This window comes from Alexandromys fortis, unplaced genomic scaffold (assembly GCF_014885135.2).
Source record: "Alexandromys fortis isolate MF-2015 unplaced genomic scaffold, M_Fortis_MF-2015_v1.1 scaffold_426, whole genome shotgun sequence".
NCBI classification, from domain to species: domain Eukaryota; kingdom Metazoa; phylum Chordata; class Mammalia; order Rodentia; family Cricetidae; genus Alexandromys; species Alexandromys fortis.
The window spans coordinates 180,776-197,159 of record NW_026068358.1 but is presented as its reverse complement, the minus strand read 5'-3'; positions in this window follow the sequence as shown (position 1 = coordinate 197,159).

The window sequence follows — 16,384 nt, the reverse complement described above, 5'->3', positions numbered from 1 at the left end:
ATGGGACACTATGAAAGCAGTGCTAAGAGGAAAGTTCATAGCACTAAATGCCCACTTAAAGAGAACAGAGAAAGCACACATTGGAGACTTAACAGCCCACCTGAAAGCTCTAGAAAAAAAAAAGCAGACTCACCTAGGAGGAGTAGAAGACTGGAAATAATCAAACTGAGGGCTGAAATCAACAAAATAGAATAACAGAAAACAATCCAAAGAATCAATGAAACAAAAAGCTGGTTCTTGGAGAAAATCAACAAGATTGATAAACCCCTATCCAAACTAATCAAAGGGCAGAGAGAGAACATGCAAATTAATAAGATCAGAAATGAAAAGGGGGACATAACCACAGACACAGAGGAAATTCAGAGAATCATTAGATCTTACTACAAAAGCCTGTATGCCACAAAACTGGAAAATGTAAAAGAAATAGACACTTTTTTAGATAAATACCATATACCAAAGTTAAACCAGGAACAGGTGAACAATCTAAATAGACCTGTTTGTCGCGAAGAATTAGAAGCTGTTATCAAAAATCTCCCTACCAAAAAGAGCTCAGAACCAGATGGTTTCAATGCAGAATTCAACCAGAACTTCCAAGAAGACCTAATACCTATACTCCTTAATGTATTTCACAAATTGGAAACAGAAGAGTCATTGCCAAATTTCTTTTATAAAGCTACAGTCACTCTGATACCAAAACCACACAAAGACTCAACCAAGAAAGAGAATTACAGGTCAATCTCACTCATGAACATTGGCACAAATATCCTCAATAAAATAAGGGCAAACCAAATCCAAGAACACATTAGAAAAATTATCCATTATGATCAAGTAGGCTTCATCCCAGAGATGCAGGGGTGGTTCAACATACGCAAATCTATCAATGTAATCCATTATATAAATAAGAACTTAGAAGCTTCTGTAAAGCAAAGGACACTGTCACTAAGACAAAAAGGCAACCCACTGACTGGGAGAAGATCTTCACCAACCCCGCAACAGATAAAGGTCTGATCTTCAAAAGATATAAAGAACTCAAGAAGCTAGACTTTAAAATGCTAATTAACCCAATTAAAAAATGGGTCACTGAACTGAACAGAGAATTCTCAAAAGAAGAAGTTCAAATGGCCAAAAGACACTTAAGGTCATGCTCAACCTCCTTGGCGATCAGGGAAATGCAAATCAAAACAACTTTGAGATATCATCTTACACCTGTCAGAATGGCTAAAATCAAAAACACCAATGATAGCCTTTGCTGGAGAGGTTGTGGAGAAAGGGGCACACTCATCCATTGCTGGTGGGAATGCAAACTTGTGCAACCACTTTGGAAATCAGTGTGGCCGTTTCTTAGGAAATTCGGGATCAACCTGCCCCAGGACCCAGCAATACCATTCTTGGGAATATACCCAAGAGATGTCCTATCATATTACAAAAGCATTTGTTCAACTATGTTCATAGCAGCATTGTTTGTAATAGCCAGAACCTGGAAACAACCTAGATGTCTTTCAATGGAAGAATAGATGAATAAAGTGTGGAATATATACACATTAGAGTACTACTCAGCGGTAAAAAAAACAATGACTTCTCGAATTTTACATGCAAATGGATGGAAATAGAAAACACTATCTTGAGTGAGGTGTCCCAGACCCAAAAAGATGAACATGGGATGTACTCACTCATAATTGGTTTCTAGCCATAAATAAATGACCTTGAGCCTATAATTTGTGATCCTAAAGAAACTAAATAAGAAGGTGAACCCAAAGAACAACATATCATTATCCTCCTGGATATGGGAAGTAGACAAGATTGCCGAGCAAAAATTGGGATCTTGGGGGTGGGGTGGGATAGGGGTAAGGGGATTTGGGGAGAGAAATGTGAGAAGGGGAGGATGGGGGAAACTTGGGGAATTGGGATGGTTGGAATAAAGGAAGGTTGGATATAGGCAGCTGAGGATAAGGAACCTGAAATGACCCTATCCTATAACCACACTGACGAATATCTTGCATATCACCATAGGACCTTCATCTGGTGATAGATGGAGATAGAGACAGAGACCCACATTGGAGCACCGGAATAAGCTCCCAAGGTCCCAATGAGGAGCAGGAGGGAGAACATGAGCAAGGAAGTCAGGACTGTGAGGGGTGCACCCACCCACTGAGACAGAGGGACTGATCTATTGGGATATCACCAAGGCCAGCTGGTCTGTGACTGAAAAAGCAAGGGATAAAACCGGACTCTCAAACAATGAAGACTGATGAGTAGCCAAAGACAATGGCACTGGGGTTTGATCCTACTTCATGTTCTGGCTTTGTGGGAGTCTAGCCAGTTTGGATGCTCACCTTCCTAGACCTAGATGGAGGGGGGAGGACTTTGGACTTTCCATCTGACTGCTCTTCGGTCTGGAGAGGGAGGGGGAAAAGAGGGGGGAGGGGGAGTGGAGTGGGAGGAAGGGGAGGGAAATGGGAGGATCGAAGGAGGCGGAAATTTTTTTCCAAGAAAAAAAAAAAAAGAACATTTACCCCATGACAGCTGGAAGAAATTCTAGAACATGACATCCCCTCTCCCAACAAAGTTTATTCTCAGGGTTTGGGACACCATTAAGGGTTGATTATCACTCATATAAGGTTGGGATGGAAATTATGTAGGCCCAGAGATAAAAAAAAGAGGGAAAACCAAATGGGATAATAGGTAGATCAGTGTAAACTTACACTAATAATAATAATGAGTAATAGCATGATTACTTGTGAGGTATCATTTATGGACAATTTAGATTGGTATAGATTTTTGTATATTAATACAAGTTCAAATTATATTTGTTATATTGAATATGTGCCTAATTCTGTTTACAATATTTGTTCACCTATGTAAATTTATTTTGCCAGATTGTATGCATATATGTTTCTACCTCTATTTAAGACATTTTGTATATTGATACAATGTTAGGATATATTTATCATATTGCCTTATATATTTCTACCTCTAATCAAGGTATTTATATATTGTTTACATTTTGAGGTCATTTTTCTCTTTTACTTCATAGTTGTTTAAAGCTTGGTTAACATTCTGATATGAAGTCTTAATAATCTTTAAATTATATAGGTATTAAGTATTATAGGTCAATAGTTATTCATGTTTGTTATACTTTTAGTCAGACTAATCGGGTTCTTTAGATACACAGAGATTATATTCTGCATAGATAGCTAATCTTCAACCACTTCAAAGATATGTAGAACATGGCATTGAATTAACTTAAGATTTTGTTGACATGAGAAATGATTGCCCTTGATAATACCAAACTATTCTCAAGAGAGTGTTGAGAACCAAAGACATTCCACTTAGAGTCTGCTTTCTTCTTGGCACAACTGGCCTTTGGGCAAGGAACTGTCCATGTCTTGCCCACTGACAAAGTACATGATGTCCAAACTGCATAAGCAGGATACAAGGAAACTTGCCAAGACAGAGTAAGATGGTTTTGAAATTTTTTCTGTCTCTGAAAATGGTCTGTGTGTTACTCTTGGCTTTAGTCAAAGTTGGTTGTTTATACATTGCAAATGAAATTTTGGGTGATTGCTCAGGAAGCCAGTTGTTTCATCTGTTGCACATTTTGGAAGCTGCTTGATTGCACTTCCTGCCTACTCAAGTAATATTACCTCCCTACTCAGGCCTTTGATGGGGTTGAAGATTAGATAGTCATAGTTAGTGTACTCTTATGATCTAGCTAAGCCATTTCCAATACAAGACTTAGACTCCTTGGGATAGAATGTTTATTAAACAGTAGGATATGTTCCTTGCTTAATATTGTTTATGCTGGTTGTAATTCTAAATTTATACTTGATATCTGCTTCTAGTATGCATAGTTTTGTATTGGGTTTGGAACTCTCTTATTTAAAGAAGCGGGAGGTGCTGTGGGAGCTCCTTCAGCCAATAGCCTTTAAGATACCAGCCCACTTTTATGTGATCTCTTATATTATAAATGTAACTGTAGTGTGTGTTTGCTCTCTTGCTTCCACCTCTCACTTACTGTTGCTAGATTTGGTTCCTGTTCCCTGTTCATGCAGAGGACTGTGATCTAGTAATGTGATATGTGAGTTTATCCCTAAAAAAATAACTCTTTATTATACAAAGTTCTGAACTAGTATGGGGTTATTTTGAAACTTTTGGCATCAAAGAGCCCAGGCCACAGTATGGCACATGAAAATAGTCCTCCAACATTCCCACAGTTAGGTCTGCCTGGGGTTCCTGATTGTCTGACTGAAGCTTGAGACACAGACGCAGCTTCCTTAAAGACTAGAGTGCAGTGAAAGGACACAGCACTTCCAGTCCAGGCACAGAACTTTCCCAGACCTGCAGAAATTGGCTCTGCCCTAGAAATTGCTCCTGGCCTCGAAGAGTCAGCCCTTTAGTCTTCCTGAACTCAAACATCTTCTTCCTCCTGCAGACACTATCTCTAAAATACCCAGACCTTTACTTATTGTGCAGTGGAAATGTCCACGTGCCTCACAGTGGAATGGGCATCCAGCCTATTCAGGTCAAATATAAACCACCTGATTGATCAATAAGAGACATAGACAATTTCTATATGTGTACCAAGGATTGCTCGCACCTCTCTTAACTAAACATTGATAACCCAAACATGAACACTCTTCAAGACTTCTGTGGTGGTTCAAAGATAGCATGCAAGAAAGCAGGAGGTAGAGGGAGGGCATCAAAATTTTAGAATAGGCTGGTCTATGACAAAATACCAACAATTATGCTCTTTTTTTTTTTACCAGACGTCAATCATCTGAATTTACCAGTAAAGTCTAAGGAGCCAGATGCTGGAGTGAAAGCCTTCCAGCACAGAGAGGCAGAGAAATCACCTAGCTGACCTTCCTTCTCCACTGATGTCCCTGAGAAAGTTCCATTTCTCCTCCTCTATCTCAAATAAACAAATGGAATGCTCCTCCATTCTACTTCCCCATGCATCTTTCTATCTGACCTCCTGACTCCCTCTTACTCTCTATGGTTTTTTTTTTTCTTTTTCACTTCCTGTCAACTGGTTGCTTCACCTTGTGAACTATGTTTGACTTTATTCAATACTATTTACAATAATCAGAAAACATATGGAGTTTTGTTTGTACATCCTACCTGCACCTGGAGGATGTTAGTGTCTGGGCTTCTGACCAGATGGTGCTACTGTCTAGTCCCTAGCTACCAGTGGCACATCCTGAGCCCCACTCTCACACACTGAAGACTCAGAGACCTATCAGCAGCCTATCCACATTCCCAAGATGTCCCACAGCATCAGAGACCACTAGAGACGTTGCCATGCCTACACCTAGAGGAGGTGAGTGTCTGGGTTCCCAGCTGAACGGGGTCCTGCTCTCTAGGCCCTAGACTCTGGGGGAACATCCCATGTTCCCCAAAGCACTGAATCCCCAGAGAAGTGACAGCAGCCTCTGATGTGGGAGTGTCATATATCAATCTGTTGATTTCATTGGTTAAGTTATAATAAACCAGCTGCTTGGCCTCATGGCTGGAACATAGATGGGAGGAGTAAACAGAATAGAATTCTGGGCGGAAGAGGAAGTGAGGTCAGACTCTGCTCTGCTCCCAGAGAGACCCAACAGCTCTGCTGGAGCAGAGACGACATGCTCAGCTCTCCCGGGTAGACGCAATAGCTCTGCACTCTGAGGCAGACGCATGAAGCTCAGATCCATGATGTACGGAGGCTAGAATCTTCCCTGTAAGTTCACCTTGGGGTGCTTACACACATCATTAGAAATGGGCTAGTCCAGGTGCAAGAATTAGCTAGAGTTCATGGGCCAAGCAGTTCTTTAAATGAATACAGTTTGTGTGTTGTTATTTCGGGCATGAGCTAGCCAAGTGGCCGGGGTGTTGGGGACGCAGCCCCGTCGCCGCTCCTATTTCAACAAGCCTCCCCACAACAAACCATCCCATGCTACATCAACAAGCACTGAAGGCCCTGTCTGCACCTGAGGGAGTGATCACCAGAGACACAGGCCACATTGCATCCTGTAATTTCTTTTCTCTCTCAGCCTCAGCTGATAATTTTCTTGGACTATTTAAGTCTTTATCACATGGTAAGATTTGAAACAATTTACTTACCTCTTGAGTAGTCAATCAATTTTGTGCTATAGCCAGTTAATATCACCCAGCAATTTTTGAAAACCATTAAGAGTTCATAATTCATTTCTTCTGACTTGTACTTTTGTGGTTGAATTTTCTGTAAATCTATCTCATAACCTATAAAACTGAGAGAATTTCCTCTTTGTGTTTTCTCATAAGCAATTTATAATTCCCATTAAGGCAAAGATTTCTTCATCAAATAGATTGCTAAAGTGTGTGTCTGACTCAACAAATAAGATATGATACACAAATTGATAAATTTTAAATTGAGGAAACTTTTCAGGAATTATTTCCATTGGCTGTTTTACAAAATGTTACCACAAGGTTGGGCTGTGTAACATTCCCTGTAGAAGTTTCCACTGATACCTTTTAACAGGTTGAGAATTATTCTAAGTAGGTACTGTAAAGGCAAATTTTTCTCTGTCCTGTTCTTGTAGATGTGTAATCAAAAAGCAGTCTTTTAAACCAATCACTATAATAGATCATAATTTATGCAATAAGGAAGGCAAGTGAATTCCAGGCTGTAAAGAGTCCATTGGCTGGATCACCTTAAGTTTAGCCCTTAAACCAGTTAACATTCTCCATTTTCTTTTTAATGAAAAATGTAGGAGAATTCCAAGGACTAGACTGTTTTGCAATATGTTCAGCATTTAGTTGCTTTTATATCAGTTGTTCTAGTGTTTGTAATTTTTCAGCTATCAAATGCCATTGTTAGACCCAGACAGGTTCGTCAGATGTTTTAAAGTTAGGATGGTGGGCACCCTTGAAATACTAAGTTATTTTACCCTACGTTTGTACAATATGAAAGGTCTGATTGTTCTTAATTTTTTCTCAGAAGCATTTTTTATGGATTTTTTGTGAGATTGGAGAATTGCTAATCTGTGTTTTCCATTGCTGCAACAAATCATTCCCACATAAATTCATGGCTATCTTAGCCACATGTGAATTTAATTTTTCTATGTATACTTCTGGCCCATCTTGCACTTTGTTGTACCTGGGATAAAGCTCTGATCCCGCAAAGCTGAATGTTTATCTCCTGAAGAGGTCAATCAGGATGCAAAAAAATTTTCGTGAAAAGGGGTGCACCCACCCACTGACACAGTGGGGCTGATCTATTGGGAGCTCACCAAAGCCAGCTGGACTGTGACTGAAAAAGCTTGGGATAAAACCGGACTCTCTGATCATGGCGAACAATGAGGGCTGATGAGAAGCCAAGGACAATGGCACTGGGTTTTGATCCTACTTCATGTTCTTGCTTGGTGGGAGCCTAGTCTGTTTGGATGTTCACCTTCCTAGTCTTGGATGGATTGGGGAGGACCTTGGACTTTCCACATGGCAGGGAACCCTGACTGCTCTTTGGACTGGAGAGGTAGGGGGAGAGGTGTGGGGGGAGGGGGAGAAGGGTGGGAGGAGGGGGGGGCAATGGGAGGCTGGGAGGAGGTGGAAATTTTTTGTCCTTTTCTCAATAAAAAAGAAAAGAAAAAAATTTTTCGTGAAATTACTATTACATCTGCTTCTGTGTGTACTAAACCTTTAAATCCAAAACCGTTTATACTTTTAGTCTGTCTCTCCTTAATTTTTTGTTTTCTCTACTGAACTTTGAATACATTGTGCCCTTGAATATATCCAGGGCAGTACTCTTTTTAACAGGAATTAAATCTTTTCATTATTCTATGGATGATTTTCTCTGATGCAGATAGGGTACTTCCTGATTGAATTTGATATGAGGCCTCCAGATCCCTCAGGGAATTTTTTTAATGGCAAAGGGTTATCTTGCCTATCCCTTGTTGATCTGCATTCATTAGTCCAAAGTCTTTTCCAAACTTTCTGCCTGCTTTGGAAGACTGGGCCCTTTGTTATAAATTATCTCTTGAAAAAAAAAATCCTAGGAATGTTTTGCCTACAATCCCTTTTCAGAGGACCTTGCTTACCACAATTAAAGCATCTGACATTTTGATTTTTCTTTTAAAACCTTTGAGAAATTACATCTACCAGAGTAGCATCATAACTGTTTGATCCAATATCAGATGGATTTCTAATCCACTCATCTATTATTGCTGATGTTTCCTTTAAAGGACTAATTACTATTTTGCATTGTAAATTAGCATTTTCAAAAACCAAATATTCCATTAATATTTATCTAACTTCTGGATCTCATGCTATTTTATTTACAACTGATGACAATCTTTATACAACATCAGAAAAGTCTTTTTTTAGGCCTTGTATACTTTAAGTAAGTAACTCAGACCTCTGTCCTGAATTTTCAACCTCGTCCTAAGCATTTAAAGCTGCTAAACAGCATAGCACCAAGGAGTGGCTATCAAGTTCAAGCTGCCCTTATAACTCAGCATATTGACCTGCAACTTGAAACTGATGTTGGGAAATACTATTACCTCTAACCCTAATTCATTGTTCTATGACCTTAGTTTCCTCTTTTAACTATGCTAGTCATTGTAAATGAGGACCAGCTTCTAATATTGCTGTTGAAGTATTGGGGGGCAATTCCCTTCTGAGTTGCCCGTGAACTTATATGATTCACATGGTAGGAATACACACCATGTGAAATGACTGCTTGTTTAAATCTCATCAGATTTAACATTTCTATAGGATTCCATTTAACTTCTCCATAACCTTGGGAGTACCTTTCATTTGGTGGTAGTTCTTATATGAGTTAAACTAAGGTAGGTTCTTGCCTAAATTACACTGTGTGTCTGAGTATTTTTATTTTTGAGGCTTGTATCTTATCAATTCATTTTTTATATTTGGCACAAAAAAATCACCATGGCTATTAAGGATAAAATATGAATTATGAGACTGATAGTAATTATAACTACTATTGTGTCAATCTCCTTTAATACATGGTGATAAGACTACTTGAGATGGCTTGAAATTAAAGCATAAAATGAAAACATAAATTATCTCAAAGTTCATTTTGTGATCAAATATCCTCCAACACAATAGGGTCTAAAAAGAGTAAAGTGTCCAAACTGAGAAACTTCAATGAGAAGATAAATATAGAAAGTTTGGGATCAGTAGATTTTGCATAAGCTTATGACTCATACTAGTCAGAACATGATCCAGACATGGAGTCATGTGGAAATTCAAAGTGTGTGTGAGAACTTGCAAAGAAAACAAGACAGGAGTCTGTGTATTGCAGATTCTTCAAAACACATGTAGTCCTGCCAATTGACTAGAAGGGAATTTATTTCAAATTATTATTGATTGCTGCTATTATTCAATCAAATGGTTATGGCCCTATGCATAGTTTTGACACTTGTGGCTTATCCTTGAGTGTATACAGCTTGAACTCAAAAGAACTTTACTCCTGTGATAGTTCTTGACCCTCAGAGTATATTCTCTGGTACTGCAAATGTTGCTGACTATTGTATACACTTTAGTGCACGTCAAATGTCAGCTCCATTGTCTTAGGTTCCACTGCCTGTAGAGCAGTGACAGGGTTCCACCACTGTACTCATCATGGAGAGATTCTACACAGGAGCTCAGTGCCTAAGGCATGCCCCCAACAACCTCATTGGGAAATATAGGCAGAGGCTTCACCACTAACAAATGCCAAAAGATCCACATTGGGATTTACTAGTCAGGGGCTTAGCCCTAAGCCACAACAACTTTTTCTTATTTTTAAAAAATACTGCATTGTACTCATGTATATTGCCATAACTTGTTTTGGGTACAAAAGCTCAAACTATCTTCTGAGTCAGTCTGCCCAATTCCTGTTCTCAACCAGTGTTGCACACCGATAATGAACCACTTCTGCAGTGAGGATATACTTCTGGTGGATGGGTTTGAGGTAGGTGGCATAACAGAAGTTGTAACATGTTACAAGTTGGAGAGTCATGGGAACAAGAGGGCCACAGTGTAAGGAGCACTGATACAGGATGAGCAGGGTACCATTGGTAAGGTCCAGGCTGGTCTCCCCGTGAATGATGAGTCCCATTCATCACCCTGTAGGCTAGGGAAGACAGTACCTTAGGGTTAAGCTTGCAGAGGTGAAGGATGGAGTTTGAAAAGCACATCTGTGTCCTTAGCAGTCCTGGGCCCACATTAGCTACACTTACAGCTAGATCCACACATACCACACTGCTGCACCAGAATCAAAACCCCTCGTTAATTGGCTGAAGATGGTTGAAGAGGCCACCCTGAGCCAGGGAGGAACCAGAGACCTCTTCACTTGGCAGCTTGGTACAGTGTCATAGATTCAAGACAGAGGCTAAACCAATTCAGAAATTTTATTTGTATACCCTAGGTACTGAAAATCTTCCTCATATTTTTAAATGTTTAGGGAGAGAAAAATCCAAGAAAATAATTATTTTTTGACCCTGGAAAGGATTAAAGATCATCTTTTGATGCTTATAAGTAAAGCTTTAATTATTCATAGCCCTGTCTATTCACTACACAGAGACTATTGTGTGGCCTGAATGTCAGCAAATACTGCATAGAAAGCCACCAGGCGTACCCTGTTCTCTGGGTTTCTTTTGGCACATCCTGGGAACATTAGAGTATAGAAATTCCTGGTTATGCCCAGTAACCCATAAAGTCAACTTGGAAGTCTAGCTATGACTTCCTTCCTACTGTGTGTCAGTTTTCCATGTGAGAGGAGGGAGGATTTTACAATATCTTGCTATCTGGGAGGTTTTTCAGTTTTGTCTAACCTTGGCTTAGGGAGTTACAACATTGAAAAAGAGGGAACTTTCCTATTTGTTATTCTCCTTGTCCTTTTTTCAGGGACTCCTGGGCACAGCTGTGGCTCACTAAGACTCTATATGAAGCCACTGGAGCTGCAACCTGGCCATGACCTCAAGCTACATTTGTTGCTCTAGTACACATATTATAAATGCAGCTATAAAGGATATTCAGACCACAAAGGGCATTGAATCCTGGCCCTCTCCCCATCCTCTGACATGTGACTGATGGCATTCAACACCAGAGAAGTTCTGCATTCCAACCCAATACTAGGATCATTCTGATCTTGCCCAAGCATGTCTGGCAGCTAGCTGTGTCCCCAGACATATAGTTAAGCCTCTTTGTGCCATGACTTCCTTGTGCAGTAATGCAGGCTTGTTTTCTTGGTACTTAAGAGGCTGAGGTCAAGAACAGCATTAAAAACTTTCTCTCTCTCTCTCTCTCTCTCTCTCTCTCTCTCTCTCTCTCTCTCTCTCTCTCTCTCTCTCACACACACACACACACACACACACACACACACACACACATCATCAATTTTTAACAAAAAGGTTTTGTGATTTTTGCTTTTAAGAGAGGGTCTCAGTATACCTATGTATCACTAAGGGGATTACAGCAATGTTTTCAGCTCATATGTCTCATTGGTTAGAGTGCTAACCTAGAATGTACCAGGCATCTGCATAAACAAGGCATGATAATAAAACCTGTCACCCCAGTAATTGGGGGTAGAGGCAGGAATGTCATGATTTAAAAGTCAGCCTGAACTTCATGATCCTGTTTTAAAAACAAAATCCCAAAACAATGATTAATAAAAATGACCAGGGCTCACTGTAACAATACTTTTGTACACCATGAAAATGTGTTTCTTTCATTCTTAATAAGAAAGTGATTGGACAATAGCAAGGCCAGATTTTAGGGGCAGAGAGAGTACTGGTAAAGACAGTCTGAGTACTCTCAGGAGAAATGCTGAAAGAAGGTATAGTCATGTGGCAAATAATAAAAGCAATGTATTAATTTGAAATGTAAGAGCTAGTTTTAATAATAAGCCTGAGCTATTGGTCAACCATTTATAATTAGTAATATGTATCTGAGTGGTTATTTGGGAAGCAGTTGGTTGAACAGAGCTGATTGCAGCCCTAACCAAAACTAAAACAAAAACTCCACTTATAATCAGGGCTCAGTGGATATCCTGGTACAGTTTAACAGGTAAAGGTGCTTGCAACCAAACCTGTGGATATAATTTAGCCCTTAAGACTGATATCGTAGAAGGAGAAGATCAAGTCACATAGGCTATCTTCTGAGTTTTGAACAAAGATGAGAATAATAAATTAAATCTTAGAAAAAATAGGATGAGAGATGGTTCAGGCTTTTAATATCTGGCATGGACTGAATGGTGACCATTGCTGCTTGACAAAGTTTTAGCATTTTAACATTGCAGATCGCAATTCTCTAGCATCTTTTGTCTTTCAGTTTTAATATTTCTAACTATGTGTTATGGAAGTTTCCTTATAAGTTTTCCTTTGGAAAATTTTGTGTGGGTTTCATTGGAGGATGAGGATGTATACAATGGTAATATCTTTAAACAAAATAAATCTTTGGATAAGATCCTGTGACCATGGAACCATATCGAATGAAAATTCTGCCTACTCACACACAAGAATCCCCATTGTGTCCCCTGAGTACACTAAGAATAGAGTATTTAAAGGTTTACTACCTGGACACACCTGGTACCAAAGATGAAAGTACGCCATATGTAGGGGAATGTATTACAGTTGTAGTGTTGCAGAGATACCTTGGCTTATTGGGAAGCCAGGCTATATTTAGAACTGCAATAGGACAGATCTGGAGGGGTAGAGCCACAGGAGGACAGCTCAGCCCTTGAGAATAGAGCTGCAATAGGGCAGCTCAGCCCTGGAGGACAAAGTCACAATAAGACAGCTGTGGAGGCTGGAGCCACAATAGGACAGCTCAGCCCCGGAGGACAGGTGTCATGACTATAGGGAAGACAGGATACCTGAAGCTGGGGTGCGGCGGGGAATGGTCTGCAGGATGTAGTGGTCTTGCTCTTCTCCTGGAGAGTGGCTACAGATGTGTGCTGTTCTGTTCCTTTAAGGGAACATCCTAGCAGAGATATCTGCTTCTTCTCCTAAGCAGCCTAAGATGTTTCTTCTTTTGCTAACACTCTGCTAAAGGGGAAGCAAAGTGTTACTCTTTTCTGCCCAGCCTTGCTCAGTTCCCCTTAAGGAACATCCTAGCAAGGTTCTTTTGTTCTGCTCTGTCTTGCTCAGGCCTACTAGGGGAGTATCTCAGGAAGGTTTTTCACCTCTGTCCCCTAAGGGAGGTCTCAGCCAGGTTCTTCTAGTCTGCACAGGCAAACAAGTTGAAGGTCTAGTCGGAAAGTCATCACCCAACACTCCTTTGAGAAAGAGATTTATTTGGGAAGGAAGGAGTCCAGGAGAGTGGCTGCCTCTGCCAGAGAGGGATAAATGGTGGCCTCTAACTGAAGGAACACAATGGCTTATATAGGGCTTCTTAGGGGCAGAGTTTTCCCAGGGAAAGAAGGAACTAGTTAGTTTTTCCTGCCCAGAGATTGCTAGTTTTAGTTGGTCAGGGGAAGAGAGAACTCTGATTTTATGGCAAAACTGTTTCTTTTGCTAGTTCTTTTTATCTTTTTTACTCTAATCTTAGGATCAGGATATATTTCTTTAACTGGCTCTGATTCTAGGAACAAAGTGTGTTTCTTTGACACTAGTTTCAGAGTTAGGACACATGTCTTTAGTCCTGGGTTCAGGGATAAAAACTATTTCTTTCCCTCGCCCAGGTCTCAGATCCAAGGTGTTTCTTTTACTGACTCTGGGTTCAGAGTCAGGATGCTCAGTGATTGATTGGTTTCCTGCTCCAGCTTTTCCTTTTACCCTACACCACAGAGGGAAACAACAGACTCCAGGTAGGAATTTAGATTCTTGATGAAATCATCACCACTTGCCTTGGAAAAAAAATGCTGTGATAAAGTTGGTGGCTATTTTCATCTGGGAATCATTAAGTTTGCTTTCAATCTTGCTTATGGCTAAACTTTTGTGTAATTATGGAGTATTCAAAATATAGCTTCTATTTTCAATAAAACAGTGGCTATCCTGATTCACACTCAGATCATTTCAATATCCTTCCTTCACTGACTCCACAACTTCTCTTTGAGACCTGATGCCTGCTGGAGCTGATCTCTGGCAAACACTCTTATATAAAACATAGTTCAGTTCCCAACACCCACTTGGCTGCTCCCTTCTGTAACACTAAAGTTAAAGAGGATCCAACCAATTCTTCTGACCTAATGGCAGTGTTCTTATAAGAGGACAGATATACAGATATATATGTGCAACTATACCTGAAGGAGACCCTATTGGGAGGAATCATTCAAGTGAAAAAACTCACTCTTGTGTTCTAATGTCTGGACCCCAGATATACCAGCTGCCTCTGTAGCTCAGTCATATGTTGGCGTAGGAGACCAGTGGAACAAGGTATGAATAAAGCTACTACCCTCTACCAACAGATGAGTATTTCATCGTTTTTCTGTAGTTATGTACTTCTAAAGATATTTTGTCACATTTTATTTCTTTAGGGTGCATCTATAAAATGTGAAAACAAAAAAAGTACATTAGTGACAAAGAACATCTTGAGAAATGGTTTTCTCCTTCTATCATATGAAGAACAATCTCATGTAAGTAGGGTTATAAGGAGCTATTCTCTACATTGGCAGTTTTCAAATAATGACATAGAGACATTTTATGACTTCAAAGCTTGCCCTTAGCTTAGATTTTTCAATCAGCTCTCGTAAATTAAATTAACCCATATTTTTAAGTCTACCATCAGTCATGTAGCTCTAGTACCTCATCTCCACACTGCCCATACTGCTTCCTCTGCATCTGACTGGTGACTTCATGTTTCTTCTTCCCATTGTCCCCTCTCTCCCCAGAAATCTTGGCTATATTCTCCTGCCCAGCTACTGGTCATTTATTTTTTAATTAACCCAATAACAGCAGCACATCTTCACACAGTGTAAATGAATATCGCATAACATTCCCCCTTTTAGAATAAATAAGAAGGAAAGGTTTTAACTCTAACATAGAAGAATTAAATACAATTAGTGCAGGAGGTCCTTCCGCCCCTCCAACCAATAGCTGCTGTGATACCAGCCCATTTGGGCGTGGTCTCTTTCCCTTTAAAAAAGTGGCTATTTCCTCTGCTCGCTCTCTTCACTTCCTGCTCCACCGGAGACTAGACTCCCTTCCTGGTTGTGCAGATGGCTGTTGTCTGGGACGGGGATCTGTAAGTTTTTTTCCCCTTTAAATAAATAAATCCCTATTAATAATGACTCCAAACTGGTGTGGCCTTGTTCGTGACTTACGCCTTCATCTGGCGCCCGAACGTTTGGCTTTTAGGACCTCTCCTTCCCCCGCTCGAGTTCGGCTTGGCACGAGCCCTCCTTTCCTTAGCCGCGGCCTGTGCCTTGCGGCGGCCGTGTGGCCTGTGCATTGCAGCGGCTGTGTGGCCTGTGTCTTGCGGCGGCCAGGTGGCCTGTGCCTTGTGGCAGCCTTGTAGCCTGTGCCTTGTGCGTGGATCTAGCAGTTTAATATAAATTATCACGCACTGGCTTTTCTTGCTGCAGTTCTTTATATTTTTTTAGGCACCTCAGATTGACTTCAAGTCCCCACGCACCCTATCATCTGCCTCCCCACATGGATTTAAACTCCACAGGCCTGCGTAGTCTCTGCCTGCGTGGTTTACTCTTTTCTGAGTCGTTTTTAAATCTCCCTTGCAAGTACAGCTCTTAAGTGGTGTGAACCAGAGCACGCGGTTGCCGGTTGCAGAAGCTGCAACCCCTCAGGGTGACTCTGTCACGTGGAGGCATACACGGCTTCCTGGTTACTCTTCTCTACCCCTGGATTCTGGGTTTATGGTTCCCTGTACGCCGTTTTTTGTTTAGTTCATGACTTAGGCCCCAGTGTCGAGTTCGAGATACACTCGGCCTTCAGGCCCATAATATCCAGAGATGCAGGACTTCGAGATACACTCGGCCTTCAGGCCCATAATATCCAGAGATGCAGGATGATCTCTGAGGCCAGCCGACTTAGGTGGCATACGCCTTTAATCCCAGCACTCGGGATGCAGAGGCAGGCAGATTTCGGCAGACCCTCAAACAGGAACCCGTTTTTGTCGAGACTTGGAAACAGCGCCACCTGCTGGATAATAGGTAATATGGCAGTTTTCGTTTCCAACATGAATTTAACTGTTTGGGCTACCAATACAATGGGTCGTATCGTGCAAGGTTTATATGACTATGAGGATAACTTAATTTACTGGCTACTAGGTTTTAGTATTCTTTTGCATATTCTTTCATTTAGGAAGAATATGGCACTCCCAAGAACCATACTATCTTTACTAGAAACTCATGCAGGTCAGGAGATTCAGGATTCAAAAGAGGCAATAATAAAGACAATAATAAAAAGACTTGAAATGATTGAAGAAATTATTGGAGCTGGTGAACAGAGTAATAAGGCACAAGGAC